Below are 24,327 nucleotides of genomic sequence, written 5' to 3'. Positions count from 1 at the left end.
GAAGATGGCTGGTGGACACACCGGTGAATCAAGTCTTCCTGTAAACATGAACCATTTTTCAGCAACTCTGGTCAAGTACTTCAGACTTGAGGAACGTCCAGCAAAATTTGAATGACATTTGCTTTGTTGTTTTTATTTGTGTTTGCAACACTTGTGCACATCACTGCATCAGCTGAAGCTAAAAAAAAAAAGGCTGAAAACATGTGCCTGTAAAGTGAACCCATGCAAGTGTTTTTCCAGCAATGAGGTTAAATTTGTTCCCACTTGTTTGAAATCCTGCTTGAGTGTAAGCACTATAGGGTTTTTTGGACTACATTACTTCTTCAGCTACAGCCCCAAACTCTGAGTGTTTCACAAATAACTAGGGCTTAGCTTGGCTCTCTGTTTTGGACTCATAACTTTACTTTCAGGTAAACACAACTGTTTTTGAACACAGAGATATTCCATTTCAGGCTGACTATAGGTCAGATGACAATGTGGACCAATATAGAGCTAGCAGACCAAGGCAGAGATTAGTACTATTGGTACTTCCCAGCATTAAATACATATTCCCTAAATGGGAATCAAACCAGGGTTGCAGCGGTGAAAGTGCTGAATCCTAGCCACTAGACCATTAGGGACCCCATTGGTGTGAAGTAGGAGAACACTGAAGTTATCAATTTGTCTGACAAGACACACAACTTACCGTAGCTCGGGTTTAGTAGTATTTTCCTTTTTTCAGCGGAGTGTTTTTGATTTTGTTTTATGGATGCCAACACCACCATCACTGCATTAAAAGCACATTCCCTGACCGGGAATCGAACCCAGGCCGCGGCGGTGAGAGCGCTGAATCCTAGCCACTAGACAATCAGGGAGCCAGTGGAAGATGGCTGGTGGACACACCGGTGAATCAAGTCTTCCTGTAAACATGAACCATTTTTCAGCAACTCTGGTCAAGTACTTCAGACTTGAGGAACGTCCAGCAAAATTTGAATGACATTTGCTTTGTTGTTTTTATTTGTGTTTGCAACACTTGTGCACATCACTGCATCAGCTGAAGCTAAAAAAAAAAGGCTGAAAACATGTGCCTGTAAAGTGAACCCATGCAAGTGTTTTTCCAGCAATGAGGTTAAATTTGTTCCCACTTGTTTGAAATCCTGCTTGAGTGTAAGCACTATAGGGTTTTTTGGACTACATTACTTCTTCAGCTACAGCCCAAGGTAAGCTCCAAACTCTGAGCCAATCACAAATAAGTAGGGCTTAGCTTGGCTCTCTGTTTTGGACTCATAACTTTACTTTCAGGTAAACACAACTGTTTTTGAACACAGAGATATTCCATTTCAGGTTGACTATAGGTCAGATGACAATGTGGACCAGTATAGAGCTAGCAGACCAAGGCAGAGATTGGTACTATTGGTACTTTCCAGCATTAAATACATATTCCCTAACCGGGAATCGAACCCTGGCTGCAGCGGTGAAAGCGCTGAATCCTAGCCACTAGACCATTAGGGACCCCATTGGTGTGAAGTAGGACAACACTGAAGTTATCAATTTGTCTGACAAGACACACAACTTAACGTAGCACGGGTTTAGTAGTATTTTCCTTTTTTCAGCGGAGCGTAAGCACTATAGGGTTTTATGGACTACATTACTTCTTCAGCTACAGCCCAAGGTAAGCTCCAAACTCTGAGCCAATCACAAATAACTAGGGCTTAGCTTGGCTCTCTGTTTTGGACTCATAACTTTACTTTCAGGTAAACACAACTGTTTTTGAACACAGAGATATTCCATTTCAGGCTGACTACAGGTCAGATGACAATGTGGACCAGTATAGAGCTAGCAGACCAAGGCAGAGATTGGTACTATTGGTACTTCCCAGCATTAAATACATATTCCCTAAATGGGAATCAAACCAGGGCTGCAGCGGTGAAGGTGCTGAATCCTAGCCACTAGACCATTAGGGACCCCATTGGTGTGAAGTAGGAGAACACTGATGTTATCAATTTGTCTGACAAGACACACATCTTACCGTAGCTCGGGTTTAGTAGTATTTTCCTTTTTTCAGCGGAGTGTTTTTGATTTTGTTTTATGGATGCCAACACCACCATCACTGCATTAAAAGCACATTCCCTGACCGGGAATCGAACCCGGGCCGCGGCTGTGAGAGCGCCGAATCCTAGCCACTAGACCATCAGGGAGCCAGTGGAAGACAGCTGGTGGACACACCAGTGAATCAAGTCTTCCTGTAAACATGAACCATTTTTCAGCAACTCTGGTCAAGTACTTCAGACTTGAGGAACGTCCAGCAAAATTTGAATGACATTTGCTTTGTTGTTTTTATTTGTGTTTGCAACACTTGTGCACATCACTGCATCAGCTGAAGCTAAAAAAAAAAAAGGCTGAAAACATGTGCCTGTAAAGTGAACCCATGCAAGTGTTTTTCCAGCAATGAGGTTAAATTTGTTCCCACTTGTTTGAAATCCTGCTTGAGTGTAAGCACTATAGGGTTTTTTGGACTACATTACTTCTTCAGCTACAGCCCCAAACTCTGAGTGTTTCACAAATAACTAGGGCTTAGCTTGGCTCTCTGTTTTGGGCTCATAACTTTACTTTCAGGTAAACACAACTGTTTTTGAACACAGAGATATTCCATTTCAGGCTGACTATAGGTCAGATGACAATGTGGACCAATATAGAGCTAGCAGACCAAGGCAGAGATTGGTACTATTGGTACTTCCCAGCATTAAATACATATTCCCTAAATGGGAATCAAACCAGGGCTGCAGCGGTGAAAGTGCTGAATCCTAGCCACTAGACCATTAGGGACCCCATTGGTGTGAAGTAGGAGAACACTGAAGTTATCAATTTGTCTGACAAGACACACAACTTACCGTAGCTCGGGTTTAGTAGTATTTTCCTTTTTTCAGCGGAGTGTTTTTGATTTTGTTTTATGGATGCCAACACCACCATCACTGCATTAAAAGCACATTCCCTGACCGGGAATCGAACCCGGGCCGCGGCGGTGAGAGCGCCGAATCCTAGCCACTAGACCATCAGGGAGCCAGTGGAAGACAGCTGGTGGACACACCAGTGAATCAAGTCTTCCTGTAAACATGAACCATTTTTCAGCAACTCTGGTCAAGTACTTCAGACTTGAGGAACGTCCAGCAAAATTTGAATGACATTTGCTTTGTTGTTTTTATTTGTGTTTGCAACACTTGTGCACATCACTGCATCAGCTGAAGCTAAACAAAAAAAAAGGCTGAAAACATGTGCCTGTAAAGTGAACCCATGCAAGTGTTTTTCCAGCAATGAGGTTAAATTTGTTCCCACTTGTTTGAAATCCTGCTTGAGTGTAAGCACTATAGGGTTTTTTGGACTACATTACTTCTTCAGCTACAGCCCCAAACTCTGAGTGTTTCACAAATAACTAGGGCTTAGCTTGGCTCTCTGTTTTGGGCTCATAACTTTACTTTCAGGTAAACACAACTGTTTTTGAACACAGAGATATTCCATTTCAGGCTGACTATAGGTCAGATGACAATGTGGACCAATATAGAGCTAGCAGACCAAGGCAGAGATTAGTACTATTGGTACTTCCCAGCATTAAATACATATTCCCTAAATGGGAATCAAACCAGGGCTGCAGCGGTGAAAGTGCTGAATCCTAGCCACTAGACCATTAGGGACCCCATTGGTGTGAAGTAGGAGAACACTGAAGTTATCAATTTGTCTGACAAGACACACAACTTACCGTAGCTCGGGTTTAGTAGTATTTTCCTTTTTTCAGCGGAGCGTAAGCACTATAGGGTTTTATGGACTACATTACTTCTTCAGCTACAGCCCAAGGTAAGCTCCAAACTCTGAGCCAATCACAAATAAGTCGGGCTTAGCTTGGCTCTCTGTTTTGGACTCATAACTTTACTTTCAGGTAAACACAACTGTTTTTGAACACAGAGATATTCCATTTCAGGCTGACTACAGGTCAGATGACAATGTGGACCAGTATAGAGCTAGCAGACCAAGGCAGAGATTGGTACTATTGGTACTTCCCAGCATTAAATACATATTCCCTAAATGGGAATCAAACCAGGGCTGCAGCGGTGAAGGTGCTGAATCCTAGCCACTAGACCATTAGGGACCCCATTGGTGTGAAGTAGGAGAACACTGATGTTATCAATTTGTCTGACAAGACACACAACTTACCGTAGCTCGGGTTTAGTAGTATTTTCCTTTTTTCAGCGGAGTGTTTTTGATTTTGTTTTATGGATGCCAACACCACCATCACTGCATTAAAAGCACATTCCCTGACCGGGAATCGAACCCGGGCCGCGGCGGTGAGAGCGCCGAATCCTAGCCACTAGACCATCAGGGAGCCAGTGGAAGACAGCTGGTGGACACACCAGTGAATCAAGTCTTCCTGTAAACATGAACCATTTTTCAGCAACTCTGGTCAAGTACTTCAGACTTGAGGAACGTCCAGCAAAATTTGAATGACATTTGCTTTGTTGTTTTTATTTGTGTTTGCAACACTTGTGCACATCACTGCATCAGCTGAAGCTAAAAAAAAAAAAAAGGCTGAAAACATGTGCCTGTAAAGTGAACCCATGCAAGTGTTTTTCCAGCAATGAGGTTAAATTTGTTCCCACTTGTTTGAAATCCTGCTTGAGTGTAAGCACTATAGGGTTTTTTGGACTACATTACTTCTTCAGCTACAGCCCCAAACTCTGAGTGTTTCACAAATAACTAGGGCTTAGCTTGGCTCTCTGTTTTGGACTCATAACTTTACTTTCAGGTAAACACAACTGTTTTTGAACACAGAGATATTCCATTTCAGGCTGACTATAGGTCAGATGACAATGTGGACCAATATAGAGCTAGCAGACCAAGGCAGAGATTAGTACTATTGGTACTTCCCAGCATTAAATACATATTCCCTAAATGGGAATCAAACCAGGGCTGCAGCGGTGAAAGTGCTGAATCCTAGCCACTAGACCATTAGGGACCCCATTGGTGTGAAGTAGGAGAACACTGAAGTTATCAATTTGTCTGACAAGACACACAACTTACCGTAGCTCGGGTTTAGTAGTATTTTCCTTTTTTCAGCGGAGTGTTTTTGATTTTGTTTTATGGATGCCAACACCACCATCACTGCATTAAAAGCACATTCCCTGACCGGGAATCGAACCCGGGCCGCGGCGGTGAGAGCGCCGAATCCTAGCCACTAGACAATCAGGGAGCCAGTGGAAGATGGCTGGTGGACACACCGGTGAATCAAGTCTTCCTGTAAACATGAACCATTTTTCAGCAACTCTGGTCAAGTACTTCAGACTTGAGGAATGTCCAGCAAAATTTGAATGACATTTGCTTTGTTGTTTTTATTTGTGTTTGCAACACTTGTGCACATCACTGCATCAGCTGAAGCTAAAAAAAAAAAGGCTGAAAACATGTGCCTGTAAAGTGAACCCATGCAAGTGTTTTTCCAGCAATGAGGTTAAATTTGTTCCCACTTGTTTGAAATCCTGCTTGAGTGTAAGCACTATAGGGTTTTATGGACTACATTACTTCTTCAGCTACAGCCCCAAACTCTGAGTGTTTCACAAATAACTAGGGCTTAGCTTGGCTCTCTGTTTTGGGCTCATAACTTTACTTTCAGGTAAACACAACTGTTTGTGAACACAGAGATATTCCATTTCAGGTTGACTATAGGTCAGATGACAATGTGGACCAGTATAGAGCTAGCAGACCAAGGCAGAGATTGGTACTATTGGTACTTCCCAGCATTAAATACATATTCCCTAACCGGGAATCGAACCCGGGCCGCAGCGGTGAAAGCGCTGAATCCTAGCCACTAGACCATTAGGGACCCCATTGGTGTGAAGTAGGACAACACTGAAGTTATCAATTTGTCTGACAAGACACACAACTTAACGTAGCACGGGTTTAGTAGTATTTTCCTTTTTTCAGCGGAGCGTAAGCACTATAGGGTTTTATGGACTACATTACTTCTTCAGCTACAGCCCAAGGTAAGCTCCAAACTCTGAGCCAATCACAAATAAGTAGGGCTTAGCTTGGCTCTCTGTTTTGGACTCATAACTTTACTTTCAGGTAAACACAACTGTTTTTGAACACAGAGATATTCCATTTCAGGCTGACTACAGGTCAGATGACAATGTGGACCAGTATAGAGCTAGCAGACCAAGGCAGAGATTGGTACTATTGGTACTTCCCAGCATTAAATACATATTCCCTAAATGGGAATCAAACCAGGGCTGCAGCGGTGAAGGTGCTGAATCCTAGCCACTAGACCATTAGGGACCCCATTGGTGTGAAGTAGGAGAACACTGAAGTTATCAATTTGTCTGACAAGACACACAACTTACCGTAGCTCGGGTTTAGTAGTATTTTCCTTTTTTCAGCGGAGTGTTTTTGATTTTGTTTTATGGATGCCAACACCACCATCACTGCATTAAAAGCACATTCCCTGACCGGGAATCGAAACCGGGCCGCGGCGGTGAGAGCGCCGAATCCTAGCCACTAGACAATCAGGGAGCCAGTGGAAGATGGCTGGTGGACACACCGGTGAATCAAGTCTTCCTGTAAACATGAACCATTTTTCAGCAACTCTGGTCAAGTACTTCAGACTTGAGGAACGTCCAGCAAAATTTGAATGACATTTGCTTTGTTGTTTTTATTTGTGTTTGCAACACTTGTGCACATCACTGCATCAGCTGAAGCTAAAAAAAAAAAGGCTGAAAACATGTGCCTGTAAAGTGAACCCATGCAAGTGTTTTTCCAGCAATGAGGTTAAATTTGTTCCCACTTGTTTGAAATCCTGCTTGAGTGTAAGCACTATAGGGTTTTTTGGACTACATTACTTCTTCAGCTACAGCCCCAAACTCTGAGTGTTTCACAAATAACTAGGGCTTAGCTTGGCTCTCTGTTTTGGACTCATAACTTTACTTTCAGGTAAACACAACTGTTTTTGAACACAGAGATATTCCATTTCAGGCTGACTATAGGTCAGATGACAATGTGGACCAATATAGAGCTAGCAGACCAAGGCAGAGATTAGTACTATTGGTACTTCCCAGCATTAAATACATATTCCCTAAATGGGAATCAAACCAGGGTTGCAGCGGTGAAAGTGCTGAATCCTAGCCACTAGACCATTAGGGACCCCATTGGTGTGAAGTAGGAGAACACTGAAGTTATCAATTTGTCTGACAAGACACACAACTTACCGTAGCTCGGGTTTAGTAGTATTTTCCTTTTTTCAGCGGAGCGTAAGCACTATAGGGTTTTATGGACTACATTACTTCTTCAGCTACAGCCCAAGGTAAGCTCCAAACTCTGAGCCAATCACAAATAAGTCGGGCTTAGCTTGGCTCTCTGTTTTGGACTCATAACTTTACTTTCAGGTAAACACAACTGTTTTTGAACACAGAGATATTCCATTTCAGGCTGACTACAGGTCAGATGACAATGTGGACCAGTATAGAGCTAGCAGACCAAGGCAGAGATTGGTACTATTGGTACTTCCCAGCATTAAATACATATTCCCTAAATGGGAATCAAACCAGGGCTGCAGCGGTGAAGGTGCTGAATCCTAGCCACTAGACCATTAGGGACCCCATTGGTGTGAAGTAGGAGAACACTGATGTTATCAATTTGTCTGACAAGACACACAACTTACCGTAGCTCGGGTTTAGTAGTATTTTCCTTTTTTCAGCGGAGTGTTTTTGATTTTGTTTTATGGATGCCAACACCACCATCACTGCATTAAAAGCACATTCCCTGACCGGGAATCGAACCCGGGCCGCGGCGGTGAGAGCGCCGAATCCTAGCCACTAGACCATCAGGGAGCCAGTGGAAGACAGCTGGTGGACACACCAGTGAATCAAGTCTTCCTGTAAACATGAACCATTTTTCAGCAACTCTGGTCAAGTACTTCAGACTTGAGGAACGTCCAGCAAAATTTGAATGACATTTGCTTTGTTGTTTTTATTTGTGTTTGCAACACTTGTGCACATCACTGCATCAGCTGAAGCTAAAAAAAAAAAAAAGGCTGAAAACATGTGCCTGTAAAGTGAACCCATGCAAGTGTTTTTCCAGCAATGAGGTTAAATTTGTTCCCACTTGTTTGAAATCCTGCTTGAGTGTAAGCACTATAGGGTTTTTTGGACTACATTACTTCTTCAGCTACAGCCCCAAACTCTGAGTGTTTCACAAATAACTAGGGCTTAGCTTGGCTCTCTGTTTTGGACTCATAACTTTACTTTCAGGTAAACACAACTGTTTTTGAACACAGAGATATTCCATTTCAGGCTGACTATAGGTCAGATGACAATGTGGACCAATATAGAGCTAGCAGACCAAGGCAGAGATTAGTACTATTGGTACTTCCCAGCATTAAATACATATTCCCTAAATGGGAATCAAACCAGGGCTGCAGCGGTGAAAGTGCTGAATCCTAGCCACTAGACCATTAGGGACCCCATTGGTGTGAAGTAGGAGAACACTGAAGTTATCAATTTGTCTGACAAGACACACAACTTACCGTAGCTCGGGTTTAGTAGTATTTTCCTTTTTTCAGCGGAGTGTTTTTGATTTTGTTTTATGGATGCCAACACCACCATCACTGCATTAAAAGCACATTCCCTGACCGGGAATCGAACCCGGGCCGCGGCGGTGAGAGCGCCGAATCCTAGCCACTAGACAATCAGGGAGCCAGTGGAAGATGGCTGGTGGACACACCGGTGAATCAAGTCTTCCTGTAAACATGAACCATTTTTCAGCAACTCTGGTCAAGTACTTCAGACTTGAGGAATGTCCAGCAAAATTTGAATGACATTTGCTTTGTTGTTTTTATTTGTGTTTGCAACACTTGTGCACATCACTGCATCAGCTGAAGCTAAAAAAAAAAAGGCTGAAAACATGTGCCTGTAAAGTGAACCCATGCAAGTGTTTTTCCAGCAATGAGGTTAAATTTGTTCCCACTTGTTTGAAATCCTGCTTGAGTGTAAGCACTATAGGGTTTTATGGACTACATTACTTCTTCAGCTACAGCCCCAAACTCTGAGTGTTTCACAAATAACTAGGGCTTAGCTTGGCTCTCTGTTTTGGGCTCATAACTTTACTTTCAGGTAAACACAACTGTTTGTGAACACAGAGATATTCCATTTCAGGTTGACTATAGGTCAGATGACAATGTGGACCAGTATAGAGCTAGCAGACCAAGGCAGAGATTGGTACTATTGGTACTTCCCAGCATTAAATACATATTCCCTAACCGGGAATCGAACCCGGGCCGCAGCGGTGAAAGCGCTGAATCCTAGCCACTAGACCATTAGGGACCCCATTGGTGTGAAGTAGGACAACACTGAAATTATCAATTTGTCTGACAAGACACACAACTTAACGTAGCACGGGTTTAGTAGTATTTTCCTTTTTTCAGCGGAGCGTAAGCACTATAGGGTTTTATGGACTACATTACTTCTTCAGCTACAGCCCAAGGTAAGCTCCAAACTCTGAGCCAATCACAAATAAGTAGGGCTTAGCTTGGCTCTCTGTTTTGGACTCATAACTTTACTTTCAGGTAAACACAACTGTTTTTGAACACAGAGATATTCCATTTCAGGCTGACTACAGGTCAGATGACAATGTGGACCAGTATAGAGCTAGCAGACCAAGGCAGAGATTGGTACTATTGGTACTTCCCAGCATTAAATACATATTCCCTAAATGGGAATCAAACCAGGGCTGCAGCGGTGAAGGTGCTGAATCCTAGCCACTAGACCATTAGGGACCCCATTGGTGTGAAGTAGGAGAACACTGAAGTTATCAATTTGTCTGACAAGACACACAACTTACCGTAGCTCGGGTTTAGTAGTATTTTCCTTTTTTCAGCGGAGTGTTTTTGATTTTGTTTTATGGATGCCAACACCACCATCACTGCATTAAAAGCACATTCCCTGACCGGGAATCGAAACCGGGCCGCGGCGGTGAGAGCGCCGAATCCTAGCCACTAGACAATCAGGGAGCCAGTGGAAGATGGCTGGTGGACACACCGGTGAATCAAGTCTTCCTGTAAACATGAACCATTTTTCAGCAACTCTGGTCAAGTACTTCAGACTTGAGGAACGTCCAGCAAAATTTGAATGACATTTGCTTTGTTGTTTTTATTTGTGTTTGCAACACTTGTGCACATCACTGCATCAGCTGAAGCTAAAAAAAAAAAGGCTGAAAACATGTGCCTGTAAAGTGAACCCATGCAAGTGTTTTTCCAGCAATGAGGTTAAATTTGTTCCCACTTGTTTGAAATCCTGCTTGAGTGTAAGCACTATAGGGTTTTTTGGACTACATTACTTCTTCAGCTACAGCCCCAAACTCTGAGTGTTTCACAAATAACTAGGGCTTAGCTTGGCTCTCTGTTTTGGACTCATAACTTTACTTTCAGGTAAACACAACTGTTTTTGAACACAGAGATATTCCATTTCAGGCTGACTATAGGTCAGATGACAATGTGGACCAATATAGAGCTAGCAGACCAAGGCAGAGATTAGTACTATTGGTACTTCCCAGCATTAAATACATATTCCCTAAATGGGAATCAAACCAGGGTTGCAGCGGTGAAAGTGCTGAATCCTAGCCACTAGACCATTAGGGACCCCATTGGTGTGAAGTAGGAGAACACTGAAGTTATCAATTTGTCTGACAAGACACACAACTTACCGTAGCTCGGGTTTAGTAGTATTTTCCTTTTTTCAGCGGAGTGTTTTTGATTTTGTTTTATGGATGCCAACACCACCATCACTGCATTAAAAGCACATTCCCTGACCGGGAATCGAACCCAGGCCGCGGCGGTGAGAGCGCTGAATCCTAGCCACTAGACAATCAGGGAGCCAGTGGAAGATGGCTGGTGGACACACCGGTGAATCAAGTCTTCCTGTAAACATGAACCATTTTTCAGCAACTCTGGTCAAGTACTTCAGACTTGAGGAACGTCCAGCAAAATTTGAATGACATTTGCTTTGTTGTTTTTATTTGTGTTTGCAACACTTGTGCACATCACTGCATCAGCTGAAGCTAAAAAAAAAAGGCTGAAAACATGTGCCTGTAAAGTGAACCCATGCAAGTGTTTTTCCAGCAATGAGGTTAAATTTGTTCCCACTTGTTTGAAATCCTGCTTGAGTGTAAGCACTATAGGGTTTTTTGGACTACATTACTTCTTCAGCTACAGCCCAAGGTAAGCTCCAAACTCTGAGCCAATCACAAATAACTAGGGCTTAGCTTGGCTCTCTGTTTTGGACTCATAACTTTACTTTCAGGTAAACACAACTGTTTTTGAACACAGAGATATTCCATTTCAGGTTGACTATAGGTCAGATGACAATGTGGACCAGTATAGAGCTAGCAGACCAAGGCAGAGATTGGTACTATTGGTACTTTCCAGCATTAAATACATATTCCCTAACCGGGAATCGAACCCTGGCTGCAGCGGTGAAAGCGCTGAATCCTAGCCACTAGACCATTAGGGACCCCATTGGTGTGAAGTAGGACAACACTGAAGTTATCAATTTGTCTGACAAGACACACAACTTAACGTAGCACGGGTTTAGTAGTATTTTCCTTTTTTCAGCGGAGCGTAAGCACTATAGGGTTTTATGGACTACATTACTTCTTCAGCTACAGCCCAAGGTAAGCTCCAAACTCTGAGCCAATCACAAATAACTAGGGCTTAGCTTGGCTCTCTGTTTTGGACTCATAACTTTACTTTCAGGTAAACACAACTGTTTTTGAACACAGAGATATTCCATTTCAGGCTGACTACAGGTCAGATGACAATGTGGACCAGTATAGAGCTAGCAGACCAAGGCAGAGATTGGTACTATTGGTACTTCCCAGCATTAAATACATATTCCCTAAATGGGAATCAAACCAGGGCTGCAGCGGTGAAGGTGCTGAATCCTAGCCACTAGACCATTAGGGACCCCATTGGTGTGAAGTAGGAGAACACTGATGTTATCAATTTGTCTGACAAGACACACATCTTACCGTAGCTCGGGTTTAGTAGTATTTTCCTTTTTTCAGCGGAGTGTTTTTGATTTTGTTTTATGGATGCCAACACCACCATCACTGCATTAAAAGCACATTCCCTGACCGGGAATCGAACCCGGGCCGTGGCGGTGAGAGCGCCGAATCCTAGCCACTAGACCATCAGGGAGCCAGTGGAAGACAGCTGGTGGACACACCAGTGAATCAAGTCTTCCTGTAAACATGAACCATTTTTCAGCAACTCTGGTCAAGTACTTCAGACTTGAGGAACGTCCAGCAAAATTTGAATGACATTTGCTTTGTTGTTTTTATTTGTGTTTGCAACACTTGTGCACATCACTGCATCAGCTGAAGCTAAAAAAAAAAAAGGCTGAAAACATGTGCCTGTAAAGTGAACCCATGCAAGTGTTTTTCCAGCAATGAGGTTAAATTTGTTCCCACTTGTTTGAAATCCTGCTTGAGTGTAAGCACTATAGGGTTTTTTGGACTACATTACTTCTTCAGCTACAGCCCCAAACTCTGAGTGTTTCACAAATAACTAGGGCTTAGCTTGGCTCTCTGTTTTGGGCTCATAACTTTACTTTCAGGTAAACACAACTGTTTTTGAACACAGAGATATTCCATTTCAGGCTGACTATAGGTCAGATGACAATGTGGACCAATATAGAGCTAGCAGACCAAGGCAGAGATTGGTACTATTGGTACTTCCCAGCATTAAATACATATTCCCTAAATGGGAATCAAACCAGGGCTGCAGCGGTGAAAGTGCTGAATCCTAGCCACTAGACCATTAGGGACCCCATTGGTGTGAAGTAGGAGAACACTGAAGTTATCAATTTGTCTGACAAGACACACAACTTACCGTAGCTCGGGTTTAGTAGTATTTTCCTTTTTTCAGCGGAGTGTTTTTGATTTTGTTTTATGGATGCCAACACCACCATCACTGCATTAAAAGCACATTCCCTGACCGGGAATCGAACCCGGGCTGCGGCGGTGAGAGCGCCGAATCCTAGCCACTAGACCATCAGGGAGCCAGTGGAAGACAGCTGGTGGACACACCAGTGAATCAAGTCTTCCTGTAAACATGAACCATTTTTCAGCAACTCTGGTCAAGTACTTCAGACTTGAGGAACGTCCAGCAAAATTTGAATGACATTTGCTTTGTTGTTTTTATTTGTGTTTGCAACACTTGTGCACATCACTGCATCAGCTGAAGCTAAACAAAAAAAAAGGCTGAAAACATGTGCCTGTAAAGTGAACCCATGCAAGTGTTTTTCCAGCAATGAGGTTAAATTTGTTCCCACTTGTTTGAAATCCTGCTTGAGTGTAAGCACTATAGGGTTTTTTGGACTACATTACTTCTTCAGCTACAGCCCCAAACTCTGAGTGTTTCACAAATAACTAGGGCTTAGCTTGGCTCTCTGTTTTGGGCTCATAACTTTACTTTCAGGTAAACACAACTGTTTTTGAACACAGAGATATTCCATTTCAGGCTGACTATAGGTCAGATGACAATGTGGACCAATATAGAGCTAGCAGACCAAGGCAGAGATTAGTACTATTGGTACTTCCCAGCATTAAATACATATTCCCTAAATGGGAATCAAACCAGGGCTGCAGCGGTGAAAGTGCTGAATCCTAGCCACTAGACCATTAGGGACCCCATTGGTGTGAAGTAGGAGAACACTGAAGTTATCAATTTGTCTGACAAGACACACAACTTACCGTAGCTCGGGTTTAGTAGTATTTTCCTTTTTTCAGCGGAGCGTAAGCACTATAGGGTTTTATGGACTACATTACTTCTTCAGCTACAGCCCAAGGTAAGCTCCAAACTCTGAGCCAATCACAAATAACTAGGGCTTTGCTTGGCTCTCTGTTTTGGGCTCATAACTTTTCTTTCAGGTAAACACAACTGTTTCTGAACACAGAGATATTCCATTTCAGGCTGACTATAGGTCAGATGACAATGTGGACCAGTATAGAGCTAGCAGACCAAGGCAGAGATTGGTACTATTGGTACTTCCCAGCATTAAATACATATTCCCTAAATGGGAATCAAACCAGGGCTGCAGCGGTGAAGGTGCTGAATCCTAGCCACTAGACCATTAGGGACCCCATTGGTGTGAAGTAGGAGAACACTGATGTTATCAATTTGTCTGACAAGACACACAACTTACCGTAGCTCGGGTTTAGTAGTATTTTCCTTTTTTCAGCGGAGTGTTTTTGATTTTGTTTTATGGATGCCACCACCACCATCACTGCATTAAAAGCACATTCCCTGACTGGGAATCGAACCCGGGCCGCGGCGGTGAGAGCGCCGAATCCTAGCCACTAGACCATCAGGGAGCCAGTGGAAGACAGCTGGTGGACACACCAGTGAATCAAGTCTTCCTGTAAACATGAACCATTTTTCAGCAACTCTGGTCAAGTACTTCAGACTTGAGGAACGTCCAGCAAAATTTGAATGACATTTGCTTTGTTGTTTTTATTTGTGTTTGCAACACTTGTGCACATCACTGCATCAGCTGAAGCTAAAAAAAAAAGGCTGAAAACATGTGCCTGTAAAGTGAACCCATGCAAGTGTTTTTCCAGCAATGAGGTTAAATTTGTTCCCACTTGTTTGAAATCCTGCTTGAGTGTAAGCACTATAGGGTTTTTTGGACTACATTACTTCTTCAGCTACAGCCCCAAACTCTGAGCGTATCACAAATAACTAGGGCTTAGCTTGGCTCTCTGTTTTGGGCTCATAACTTTACTTTCAGGTAAACACAACTGTTTTTGAACACAGAGATATTCCATTTCAGGCTGACTATAGGTCAGATGACAATGTGGACCAATATAGAGCTAGCAGACCAAGGCAGAGATTAGTACTATTGGTACTTCCCAGCATTAAATACATATTCCCTAAATGGGAATCAAACCAGGGCTGCAGCGGTGAAAGTGCTGAATCCTAGCCACTAGACCATTAGGGACCCCATTGGTGTGAAGTAGGAGAACACTGAAGTTATCAATTTGTCTGACAAGACACACAACTTACCGTAGCTCGGGTTTAGTAGTATTTTCCTTTTTTCAGCGGAGCGTAAGCACTATAGGGTTTTATGGACTACATTACTTCTTCAGCTACAGCCCAAGGTAAGCTCCAAACTCTGAGCCAATCACAAATAACTAGGGCTTTGCTTGGCTCTCTGTTTTGGGCTCATAACTTTTCTTTCAGGTAAACACAACTGTTTCTGAACACAGAGATATTCCATTTCAGGCTGACTATAGGTCAGATGACAATGTGGACCAGTATAGAGCTAGCAGACCAAGGCAGAGATTGGTACTATTGGTACTTCCCAGCATTAAATACATATTCCCTAAATGGGAATCAAACCAGGGCTGCAGCGGTGAAGGTGCTGAATCCTAGCCACTAGACCATTAGGGACCCCATTGGTGTGAAGTAGGAGAACACTGATGTTATCAATTTGTCTGACAAGACACACAACTTACCGTAGCTCGGGTTTAGTAGTATTTTCCTTTTTTCAGCGGAGTGTTTTTGATTTTGTTTTATGGATGCCACCACCACCATCACTGCATTAAAAGCACATACCCTGACTGGGAATCGAACCCGGGCCGCGGCGGTGAGAGCGCCGAATCCTAGCCACTAGACCATCAGGGAGCCAGTGGAAGACAGCTGGTGGACACACCAGTGAATCAAGTCTTCCTGTAAACATGAACCATTTTTCAGCAACTCTGGTCAAGTACTTCAGACTTGAGGAACGTCCAGCAAAATTTGAATGACATTTGCTTTGTTGTTTTTATTTGTGTTTGCAACACTTGTGCACATCACTGCATCAGCTGAAGCTAAAAAAAAAAAGGCTGAAAACATGTGCCTGTAAAGTGAACCCATGCAAGTGTTTTTCCAGCAATGAGGTTAAATTTGTTCCCACTTGTTTGAAATCCTGCTTGAGTGTAAGCACTATAGGGTTTTATGGACTACATTACTTCTTCAGCTACAGCCCCAAACTCTGAGTGTTTCACAAATAACTAGGGCTTAGCTTGGCTCTCTGTTTTGGGCTCATAACTTTACTTTCAGGTAAACACAACTGTTTGTGAACACAGAGATATTCCATTTCAGGTTGACTATAGGTCAGATGACAATGTGGACCAGTATAGAGCTAGCAGACCAAGGCAGAGATTGGTACTATTGGTACTTCCCAGCATTAAATACATATTCCCTAACCGGGAATCGAACCCGGGCCGCAGCGGTGAAAGCGCTGAATCCTAGCCACTAGACCATTAGGGACCCCATTGGTGTGAAGTAGGACAACACTGAAATTATCAATTTGTCTGACAAGACACACAACTTAACGTAGCACGGGTTTAGTAGTATTTTCCTTTTTTCAGCGGAGCGTAAGCACTATAGGGTTTTATGGACTACATTACTTCTTCAGCTACAGCCCAAGGTAAGCTCCAAACTCTGAGCCAATCACAAATAAGTAGGGCTTAGCTTGGCTCTCTGTTTTGGACTCATAACTTTACTTTCAGGTAAACACAACTGTTTTTGAACACAGAGATATTCCATTTCAGGCTGACTACAGGTCAGATGACAATGTGGACCAGTATAGAGCTAGCAGACCAAGGCAGAGATTGGTACTATTGGTACTTCCCAGCATTAAATACATATTCCCTAAATGGGAATCAAACCAGGGCTGCAGCGGTGAAGGTGCTGAATCCTAGCCACTAGACCATTAGGGACCCCATTGGTGTGAAGTAGGAGAACACTGAAGTTATCAATTTGTCTGACAAGACACACAACTTACCGTAGCTCGGGTTTAGTAGTATTTTCCTTTTTTCAGCGGAGTGTTTTTGATTTTGTTTTATGGATGCCAACACCACCATCACTGCATTAAAAGCACATTCCCTGACCGGGAATCGAAACCGGGCCGCGGCGGTGAGAGCGCCGAATCCTAGCCACTAGACAATCAGGGAGCCAGTGGAAGATGGCTGGTGGACACACCGGTGAATCAAGTCTTCCTGTAAACATGAACCATTTTTCAGCAACTCTGGTCAAGTACTTCAGACTTGAGGAACGTCCAGCAAAATTTGAATGACATTTGCTTTGTTGTTTTTATTTGTGTTTGCAACACTTGTGCACATCACTGCATCAGCTGAAGCTAAAAAAAAAAAGGCTGAAAACATGTGCCTGTAAAGTGAACCCATGCAAGTGTTTTTCCAGCAATGAGGTTAAATTTGTTCCCACTTGTTTGAAATCCTGCTTGAGTGTAAGCACTATAGGGTTTTTTGGACTACATTACTTCTTCAGCTACAGCCCAAGGTAAGCTCCAAACTCTGAGCCAATCACAAATAACTAGGGCTTAGCTTGGCTCTCTGTTTTGGACTCATAACTTTACTTTCAGGTAAACACAACTGTTTTTGAACACAGAGATATTCCATTTCAGGTTGACTATAGGTCAGATGACAATGTGGACCAGTATAGAGCTAGCAGACCAAGGCAGAGATTGGTACTATTGGTACTTCCCAGCATTAAATACATATTCCCTAAATGGGAATCAAACCAGGGTTGCAGCGGTGAAGGTGCTGAATCCTAGCCACTAGACCATTAGGGACCCCATTGGTGTGAAGTAGGAGAACACTGATGTTATCAATTTGTCTGACAAGACACACAACTTACCGTAGCTCGGGTTTAGTAGTATTTTCCTTTTTTCAGCGGAGTGTTTTTGATTTTGTTTTATGGATGCCAACACCACCATCACTGCATTAAAAGCACATTCCCTGACCGGGAATCGAACCCGGGCCGCGGCGGTGAGAGCGCCGAATCCTAGCCACTAGACCATCAGGGAGCCAGTGGAAGACAGCTGGTGGACACACCAGTGAATCAAGTCTTCCTGTAAACATGAACCATTTTTCAGCAACTCTGGTCAAGTACTTCAGACTTGAGGAACGTCCAGCAAAATTTGAATGACATTTGCTTTGTTGTTTTTATTTGTGTTTGCAACACTTGTGCACATCACTGCATCAGCTGAAGCTAAAAAAAAAAGGCTGAAAACATGTGCCTGTAAAGTGAACCCATGCAAGTGTTTTTCCAGCAATGAGGTTAAATTTGTTCCCACTTGTTTGAAATCCTGCTTGAGTGTAAGCACTATAGGGTTTTTTGGACTACATTACTTCTTCAGCTACAGCCCCAAACTCTGAGCGTATCACAAATAACTAGGGCTTAGCTTGGCTCTCTGTTTTGGGCTCATAACTTTACTTTCAGGTAAACACAACTGTTTTTGAACACAGAGATATTCCATTTCAGGTTGACTATAGGTCAGATGACAATGTGGACCAGTATAGAGCTAGCAGACCAAGGCAGAGATTGGTACTATTGGTACTTCCCAGCATTAAATACATATTCCCTAACCGGGAATCGAACCCGGGCCGCAGCGGTGAAAGCACTGAATCCTAGCCACTAGACCATTAGGGACCCCATTGGTGTGAAGTAGGACAACACTGAAGTTATCAATTTGTCTGACAAGACACACAACTTACCGTAGCTCGGGTTTAGTAGTATTTTCCTTTTTTCAGCGGAGCGTAAGCACTATAGGGTTTTATGGACTACATTACTTCTTCAGCTACAGCCCAAGGTAAGCTCCAAACTCTGAGCCAATCACAAATAACTAGGGCTTTGCTTGGCTCTCTGTTTTGGGCTCATAACTTTACTTTCAGGTAAACACAACTGTTTCTGAACACAGAGATATTCCATTTCAGGCTGACTATAGGTCAGATGACAATGTGGACCAGTATAGAGCTAGCAGACCAAGGCAGAGATTGGTACTATTGGTACTTCCCAGCATTAAATACATATTCCCTAAATGGGAATCAAACCAGGGCTGCAGCGGTGAAGGTGCTGAATCCTAGCCACTAGACCATTAGGGACCCCATTGGTGTGAAGTAGGAGAACACTGATGTTATCAATTTGTCTGACAAGACACACAACTTACCGTAGCTTGGGTTTAGTAGTATTTTCCTTTTTTCAGCGGAGTGTTTTTGATTTTGTTTTATGGATGCCAACACCACCATCACTGCATTAAAAGCACATTCCCTGACCGGGAATCGAACCCGGGCCGCGGCGGTGAGAGCGCCGAATCCTAGCCACTAGACCATCAGGGAGCCAGTGGAAGACAGCTGGTGGACACACCAGTGAATCAAGTCTTCCTGTAAACATGAACCATTTTTCAGCAACTCTGGTCAAGTACTTCAGACTTGAGGAACGTCCAGCAAAATTTGAATGACATTTGCTTTGTTGTTTTTATTTGTGTTTGCAACACTTGTGCACATCACTGCATCAGCTGAAGCTAAAAAAAAAAAGGCTGAAAACATGTGCCTGTAAAGTGAACCCATGCAAGTGTTTTTCCAGCAATGAGGTTAAATTTGTTCCCACTTGTTTGAAATCCTGCTTGAGTGTAAGCACTATAGGGTTTTTTGGACTACATTACTTCTTCAGCTACAGCCCCAAACTCTGAGTGTTTCACAAATAACTAGGGCTTAGCTTGGCTCTCTGTTTTGGACTCATAACTTTACTTTCAGGTAAACACAACTGTTTTTGAACACAGAGATATTCCATTTCAGGCTGACTATAGGTCAGATGACAATGTGGACCAATATAGAGCTAGCAGACCAAGGCAGAGATTAGTACTATTGGTACTTCCCAGCATTAAATACATATTCCCTAAATGGGAATCAAACCAGGGCTGCAGCGGTGAAAGTGCTGAATCCTAGCCACTAGACCATTAGGGACCCCATTGGTGTGAAGTAGGAGAACACTGAAGTTATCAATTTGTCTGACAAGACACACAACTTACCGTAGCTCGGGTTTAGTAGTATTTTCCTTTTTTCAGCGGAGTGTTTTTGATTTTGTTTTATGGATGCCAACACCACCATCACTGCATTAAAAGCACATTCCCTGACCGGGAATCGAACCCGGGCCGCGGTGGTGAGAGCGCCGAATCCTAGCCACTAGACAATCAGGGAGCCAGTGGAAGATGGCTGGTGGACACACCGGTGAATCAAGTCTTCCTGTAAACATGAACCATTTTTCAGCAACTCTGGTCAAGTACTTCAGACTTGAGGAACGTCCAGCAAAATTTGAATGACATTTGCTTTGTTGTTTTTATTTGTGTTTGCAACACTTGTGCACATCACTGCATCAGCTGAAGCTAAAAAAAAAAAGGCTGAAAACATGTGCCTGTAAAGTGAACCCATGCAAGTGTTTTTCCAGCAATGAGGTTAAATTTGTTCCCACTTGTTTGAAATCCTGCTTGAGTGTAAGCACTATAGGGTTTTTTGGACTACATTACTTCTTCAGCTACAGCCCCAAACTCTGAGTGTATCACAAATAACTAGGGCTTAGCTTGGCTCTCTGTTTTGGGCTCATAACTTTACTTTCAGGTAAACACAACTGTTTTTGAACACAGAGATATTCCATTTCAGGCTGACTATAGGTCAGATGACAATGTGGACCAGTATAGAGCTAGCAGACCAAGGCAGAGATTGGTACTATTGGTACTTCCCAGCATTAAATACATATTCCCTAACCGGGAATCGAACCCGGGCCGCAGCGGTGAAAGCGCTGAATCCTAGCCACTAGACCATTAGGGACCCCATTGGTGTGAAGTAGGACAACACTGAAGTTATCAATTTGTCTGACAAGACACACAACTTAACGTAGCACGGGTTTAGTAGTATTTTCCTTTTTTCAGCGGAGCGTAAGCACTATAGGGTTTTATGGACTACATTACTTCTTCAGCTACAGCCCAAGGTAAGCTCCAAACTCTGAGCCAATCACAAATAACTAGGGCTTTGCTTGGCTCTCTGTTTTGGGCTCATAACTTTACTTTCAGGTAAACACAACTGTTTCTGAACACAGAGATATTCCATTTCAGGCTGACTACAGGTCAGATGACAATGTGGACCAGTATAGAGCTAGCAGACCAAGGCAGAGATTGGTACTATTGGTACTTTCCAGCATTAAATACATATTCCCTAAATGGGAATCAAACCAGGGTTGCAGCGGTGAAGGTGCTGAATCCTAGCCACTAGACCATTAGGGACCCCATTGGTGTGAAGTAGGAGAACACTGATGTTATCAATTTGTCTGACAAGACACACAACTTACCGTAGCTCGGGTTTAGTAGTATTTTCCTTTTTTCAGCGGAGTGTTTTTGATTTTGTTTTATGGATGCCAACACCACCATCACTGCATTAAAAGCACATTCCCTGACCGGGAATCGAACCCGGGCCGCGGCGGTGAGAGCGCCGAATCCTAGCCACTAGACCATCAGGGAGCCAGTGGAAGACAGCTGGTGGACACACCAGTGAATCAAGTCTTCCTGTAAACATGAACCATTTTTCAGCAACTCTGGTCAAGTACTTCAGACTTGAGGAACGTCCAGCAAAATTTGAATGACATTTGCTTTGTTGTTTTTATTTGTGTTTGCAACACTTGTGCACATCACTGCATCAGCTGAAGCTAAAAAAAAAAAGGCTGAAAACATGTGCCTGTAAAGTGAACCCATGCAAGTGTTTTTCCAGCAATGAGGTTAAATTTGTTCCCACTTGTTTGAAATCCTGCTTGAGTGTAAGCACTATAGGGTTTTTTGGACTACATTACTTCTTCAGCTACAGCCCCAAACTCTGAGTGTTTCACAAATAACTAGGGCTTAGCTTGGCTCTCTGTTTTGGACTCATAACTTTACTTTCAGGTAAACACAACTGTTTTTGAACACAGAGATATTCCATTTCAGGCTGACTATAGGTCAGATGACAATGTGGACCAATATAGAGCTAGCAGACCAAGGCAGAGATTAGTACTATTGGTACTTCCCAGCATTAAATACATATTCCCTAAATGGGAATCAAACCAGGGCTGCAGCGGTGAAAGTGCTGAATCCTAGCCACTAGACCATTAGGGACCCCATTGGTGTGAAGTAGGAGAACACTGAAGTTATCAATTTGTCTGACAAGACACACAACTTACCGTAGCTCGGGTTTAGTAGTATTTTCCTTTTTTCAGCGGAGTGTTTTTGATTTTGTTTTATGGATGCCAACACCACCATCACTGCATTAAAAGCACATTCCCTGACCGGGAATCGAACCCGGGCCGCGGTGGTGAGAGCGCCGAATCCTAGCCACTAGACAATCAGGGAGCCAGTGGAAGATGGCTGGTGGACACACCGGTGAATCAAGTCTTCCTGTAAACATGAACCATTTTTCAGCAACTCTGGTCAAGTACTTCAGACTTGAGGAACGTCCAGCAAAATTTGAATGACATTTGCTTTGTTGTTTTTATTTGTGTTTGCAACACTTGTGCACATCACTGCATCAGCTGAAGCTAAAAAAAAAAAGGCTGAAAACATGTGCCTGTAAAGTGAACCCATGCAAGTGTTTTTCCAGCAATGAGGTTAAATTTGTTCCCACTTGTTTGAAATCCTGCTTGAGTGTAAGCACTATAGGGTTTTTTTGACTACATTACTTCTTCAGCTACAGCCCCAAACTCTGAGCGTATCACAAATAACTAGGGCTTAGCTTGGCTCTCTGTTTTGGGCTCATAACTTTACTTTCAGGTAAACACAACTGTTTTTGAACACAGAGATATTCCATTTCAGGTTGACTATAGGTCAGTTTACAATGTGGACCAGTATAGAGCTAGCAGACCAAGGCAGAGATTGGTACTATTGGTACTTCCCAGCATTAAATACATATTCCCTAACCGGGAATCAAACCCGGGCCGCAGCGGTGAAAGCGCTGAATCCTAGCCACTAGACCATTAGGGACCCCATTGGTGTGAAGTAGGACAACACTGAAGTTATCAATTTGTCTGACAAGACACACAACTTAACGTAGCACGGGTTTAGTAGTATTTTCCTTTTTTCAGCGGAGCGTAAGCACTATAGGGTTTTATGGACTACATTACTTCTTCAGCTACAGCCCAAGGTAAGCTCCAAACTCTGAGCCAATCACAAATAACTAGGGCTTTGCTTGGCTCTCTGTTTTGGGCTCATAACTTTACTTTCAGGTAAACACAACTGTTTCTGAACACAGAGATATTCCATTTCAGGCTGACTATAGGTCAGATGACAATGTGGACCAGTATAGAGCTAGCAGACCAAGGCAGAGATTGGTACTATTGGTACTTCCCAGCATTAAATACATATTCCCTAAATGGGAATCAAACCAGGGCTGCAGCGGTGAAGGTGCTGAATCCTAGCCACTAGACCATTAGGGACCCCATTGGTGTGAAGTAGGAGAACACTGATGTTATCAATTTGTCTGACAAGACACACAACTTACCGTAGCTCGGGTTTAGTAGTATTTTCCTTTTTTCAGCGGAGTGTTTTTGATTTTGTTTTATGGATGCCAACACCACCATCACTGCATTAAAAGCACATTCCCTGACCGGGAATCGAACCCGGGCCGCGGCGGTGAGAGCGCCGAATCCTAGCCACTAGACCATCAGGGAGCCAGTGGAAGACAGCTGGTGGACACACCAGTGAATCAAGTCTTCCTGTAAACATGAACCATTTTTCAGCAACTCTGGTCAAGTACTTCAGACTTGAGGAACGTCCAGCAAAATTTGAATGACATTTGCTTTGTTGTTTTTATTTGTGTTTGCAACACTTGTGCACATCACTGCATCAGCTGAAGCTAAAAAAAAAAAGGCTGAAAACATGTGCCTGTAAAGTGAACCCATGCAAGTGTTTTTCCAGCAATGAGGTTAAATTTGTTCCCACTTGTTTGAAATCCTGCTTGAGTGTAAGCACTATAGGGTTTTTTGGACTACATTACTTCTTCAGCTACAGCCCCAAACTCTGAGTGTATCACAAATAACTAGGGCTTAGCTTGGCTCTCTGTTTTGGGCTCATAACTTTACTTTCAGGTAAACACAACTGTTTTTGAACACAGAGATATTCCATTTCAGGCTGACTATAGGTCAGATGACAATGTGGACCAGTATAGAGCTAGCAGACCAAGGCAGAGATTGGTACTATTGGTACTTCCCAGCATTAAATACATATTCCCTAACCGGGAATCGAACCCGGGCCGCAGCGGTGAAAGCGCTGAATCCTAGCCACTAGACCATTAGGGACCCCATTGGTGTGAAGTAGGACAACACTGAAGTTATCAATTTGTCTGACAAGACACACAACTTAACGTAGCACGGGTTTAGTAGTATTTTCCTTTTTTCAGCGGAGCGTAAGCACTATAGGGTTTTATGGACTACATTACTTCTTCAGCTACAGCCCAAGG

General features: G+C 43.1%; 25 non-coding genes across 25 annotated transcripts; all 25 read right to left on the bottom strand.

Moving 5' to 3' along the window:
- Window positions 1-1,419: 1,419 nt before the first annotated feature.
- Window positions 1,420-1,491, bottom strand: trnae-uuc (transfer RNA glutamic acid (anticodon UUC)). Its single transcript has one exon. It is a non-coding gene; the product is annotated as a tRNA-Glu (tRNA).
- A 614-nt stretch (window positions 1,492-2,105) lies between these two features.
- Window positions 2,106-2,177, bottom strand: trnae-cuc (transfer RNA glutamic acid (anticodon CUC)). Its single transcript has one exon. It is a non-coding gene; the product is annotated as a tRNA-Glu (tRNA).
- Window positions 2,178-2,967: 790 nt separating this feature from the next.
- trnae-cuc (transfer RNA glutamic acid (anticodon CUC)) lies at window positions 2,968-3,039 on the bottom strand. Its single transcript has one exon. It is a non-coding gene; the product is annotated as a tRNA-Glu (tRNA).
- Window positions 3,040-4,282: 1,243 nt separating this feature from the next.
- On the bottom strand, window positions 4,283-4,354 carry trnae-cuc (transfer RNA glutamic acid (anticodon CUC)). The gene has a single exon. It is a non-coding gene; the product is annotated as a tRNA-Glu (tRNA).
- A 792-nt stretch (window positions 4,355-5,146) lies between these two features.
- On the bottom strand, window positions 5,147-5,218 carry trnae-cuc (transfer RNA glutamic acid (anticodon CUC)). The gene has a single exon. It is a non-coding gene; the product is annotated as a tRNA-Glu (tRNA).
- A 555-nt stretch (window positions 5,219-5,773) lies between these two features.
- trnae-uuc (transfer RNA glutamic acid (anticodon UUC)) lies at window positions 5,774-5,845 on the bottom strand. The gene has a single exon. It is a non-coding gene; the product is annotated as a tRNA-Glu (tRNA).
- A 1,927-nt stretch (window positions 5,846-7,772) lies between these two features.
- On the bottom strand, window positions 7,773-7,844 carry trnae-cuc (transfer RNA glutamic acid (anticodon CUC)). The gene has a single exon. It is a non-coding gene; the product is annotated as a tRNA-Glu (tRNA).
- A 792-nt stretch (window positions 7,845-8,636) lies between these two features.
- trnae-cuc (transfer RNA glutamic acid (anticodon CUC)) lies at window positions 8,637-8,708 on the bottom strand. The gene has a single exon. It is a non-coding gene; the product is annotated as a tRNA-Glu (tRNA).
- A 555-nt stretch (window positions 8,709-9,263) lies between these two features.
- trnae-uuc (transfer RNA glutamic acid (anticodon UUC)) lies at window positions 9,264-9,335 on the bottom strand. Its single transcript has one exon. It is a non-coding gene; the product is annotated as a tRNA-Glu (tRNA).
- Window positions 9,336-11,447: 2,112 nt separating this feature from the next.
- Window positions 11,448-11,519, bottom strand: trnae-uuc (transfer RNA glutamic acid (anticodon UUC)). The gene has a single exon. It is a non-coding gene; the product is annotated as a tRNA-Glu (tRNA).
- Window positions 11,520-12,133: 614 nt separating this feature from the next.
- trnae-cuc (transfer RNA glutamic acid (anticodon CUC)) lies at window positions 12,134-12,205 on the bottom strand. The gene has a single exon. It is a non-coding gene; the product is annotated as a tRNA-Glu (tRNA).
- A 790-nt stretch (window positions 12,206-12,995) lies between these two features.
- On the bottom strand, window positions 12,996-13,067 carry trnae-cuc (transfer RNA glutamic acid (anticodon CUC)). The gene has a single exon. It is a non-coding gene; the product is annotated as a tRNA-Glu (tRNA).
- A 1,243-nt stretch (window positions 13,068-14,310) lies between these two features.
- trnae-cuc (transfer RNA glutamic acid (anticodon CUC)) lies at window positions 14,311-14,382 on the bottom strand. The gene has a single exon. It is a non-coding gene; the product is annotated as a tRNA-Glu (tRNA).
- Window positions 14,383-15,622: 1,240 nt separating this feature from the next.
- trnae-cuc (transfer RNA glutamic acid (anticodon CUC)) lies at window positions 15,623-15,694 on the bottom strand. The gene has a single exon. It is a non-coding gene; the product is annotated as a tRNA-Glu (tRNA).
- A 555-nt stretch (window positions 15,695-16,249) lies between these two features.
- trnae-uuc (transfer RNA glutamic acid (anticodon UUC)) lies at window positions 16,250-16,321 on the bottom strand. Its single transcript has one exon. It is a non-coding gene; the product is annotated as a tRNA-Glu (tRNA).
- Window positions 16,322-17,807: 1,486 nt separating this feature from the next.
- On the bottom strand, window positions 17,808-17,879 carry trnae-cuc (transfer RNA glutamic acid (anticodon CUC)). The gene has a single exon. It is a non-coding gene; the product is annotated as a tRNA-Glu (tRNA).
- Window positions 17,880-18,433: 554 nt separating this feature from the next.
- trnae-uuc (transfer RNA glutamic acid (anticodon UUC)) lies at window positions 18,434-18,505 on the bottom strand. Its single transcript has one exon. It is a non-coding gene; the product is annotated as a tRNA-Glu (tRNA).
- A 614-nt stretch (window positions 18,506-19,119) lies between these two features.
- On the bottom strand, window positions 19,120-19,191 carry trnae-cuc (transfer RNA glutamic acid (anticodon CUC)). Its single transcript has one exon. It is a non-coding gene; the product is annotated as a tRNA-Glu (tRNA).
- Window positions 19,192-19,980: 789 nt separating this feature from the next.
- Window positions 19,981-20,052, bottom strand: trnae-cuc (transfer RNA glutamic acid (anticodon CUC)). Its single transcript has one exon. It is a non-coding gene; the product is annotated as a tRNA-Glu (tRNA).
- A 555-nt stretch (window positions 20,053-20,607) lies between these two features.
- trnae-uuc (transfer RNA glutamic acid (anticodon UUC)) lies at window positions 20,608-20,679 on the bottom strand. The gene has a single exon. It is a non-coding gene; the product is annotated as a tRNA-Glu (tRNA).
- A 614-nt stretch (window positions 20,680-21,293) lies between these two features.
- On the bottom strand, window positions 21,294-21,365 carry trnae-cuc (transfer RNA glutamic acid (anticodon CUC)). Its single transcript has one exon. It is a non-coding gene; the product is annotated as a tRNA-Glu (tRNA).
- Window positions 21,366-22,154: 789 nt separating this feature from the next.
- Window positions 22,155-22,226, bottom strand: trnae-cuc (transfer RNA glutamic acid (anticodon CUC)). The gene has a single exon. It is a non-coding gene; the product is annotated as a tRNA-Glu (tRNA).
- Window positions 22,227-22,781: 555 nt separating this feature from the next.
- Window positions 22,782-22,853, bottom strand: trnae-uuc (transfer RNA glutamic acid (anticodon UUC)). Its single transcript has one exon. It is a non-coding gene; the product is annotated as a tRNA-Glu (tRNA).
- A 614-nt stretch (window positions 22,854-23,467) lies between these two features.
- On the bottom strand, window positions 23,468-23,539 carry trnae-cuc (transfer RNA glutamic acid (anticodon CUC)). Its single transcript has one exon. It is a non-coding gene; the product is annotated as a tRNA-Glu (tRNA).
- A 555-nt stretch (window positions 23,540-24,094) lies between these two features.
- Window positions 24,095-24,166, bottom strand: trnae-uuc (transfer RNA glutamic acid (anticodon UUC)). The gene has a single exon. It is a non-coding gene; the product is annotated as a tRNA-Glu (tRNA).
- Between the last annotated feature and the right edge of the window lie 161 nt (window positions 24,167-24,327).

This window comes from Labrus bergylta, chromosome 6 (assembly GCF_963930695.1).
Source record: "Labrus bergylta chromosome 6, fLabBer1.1, whole genome shotgun sequence".
Lineage (NCBI taxonomy): Eukaryota > Metazoa > Chordata > Actinopteri > Labriformes > Labridae > Labrus > Labrus bergylta.
Note: the sequence above shows the minus strand (reverse complement) of the source record. Positions and strands in the feature narration are given on the sequence as shown.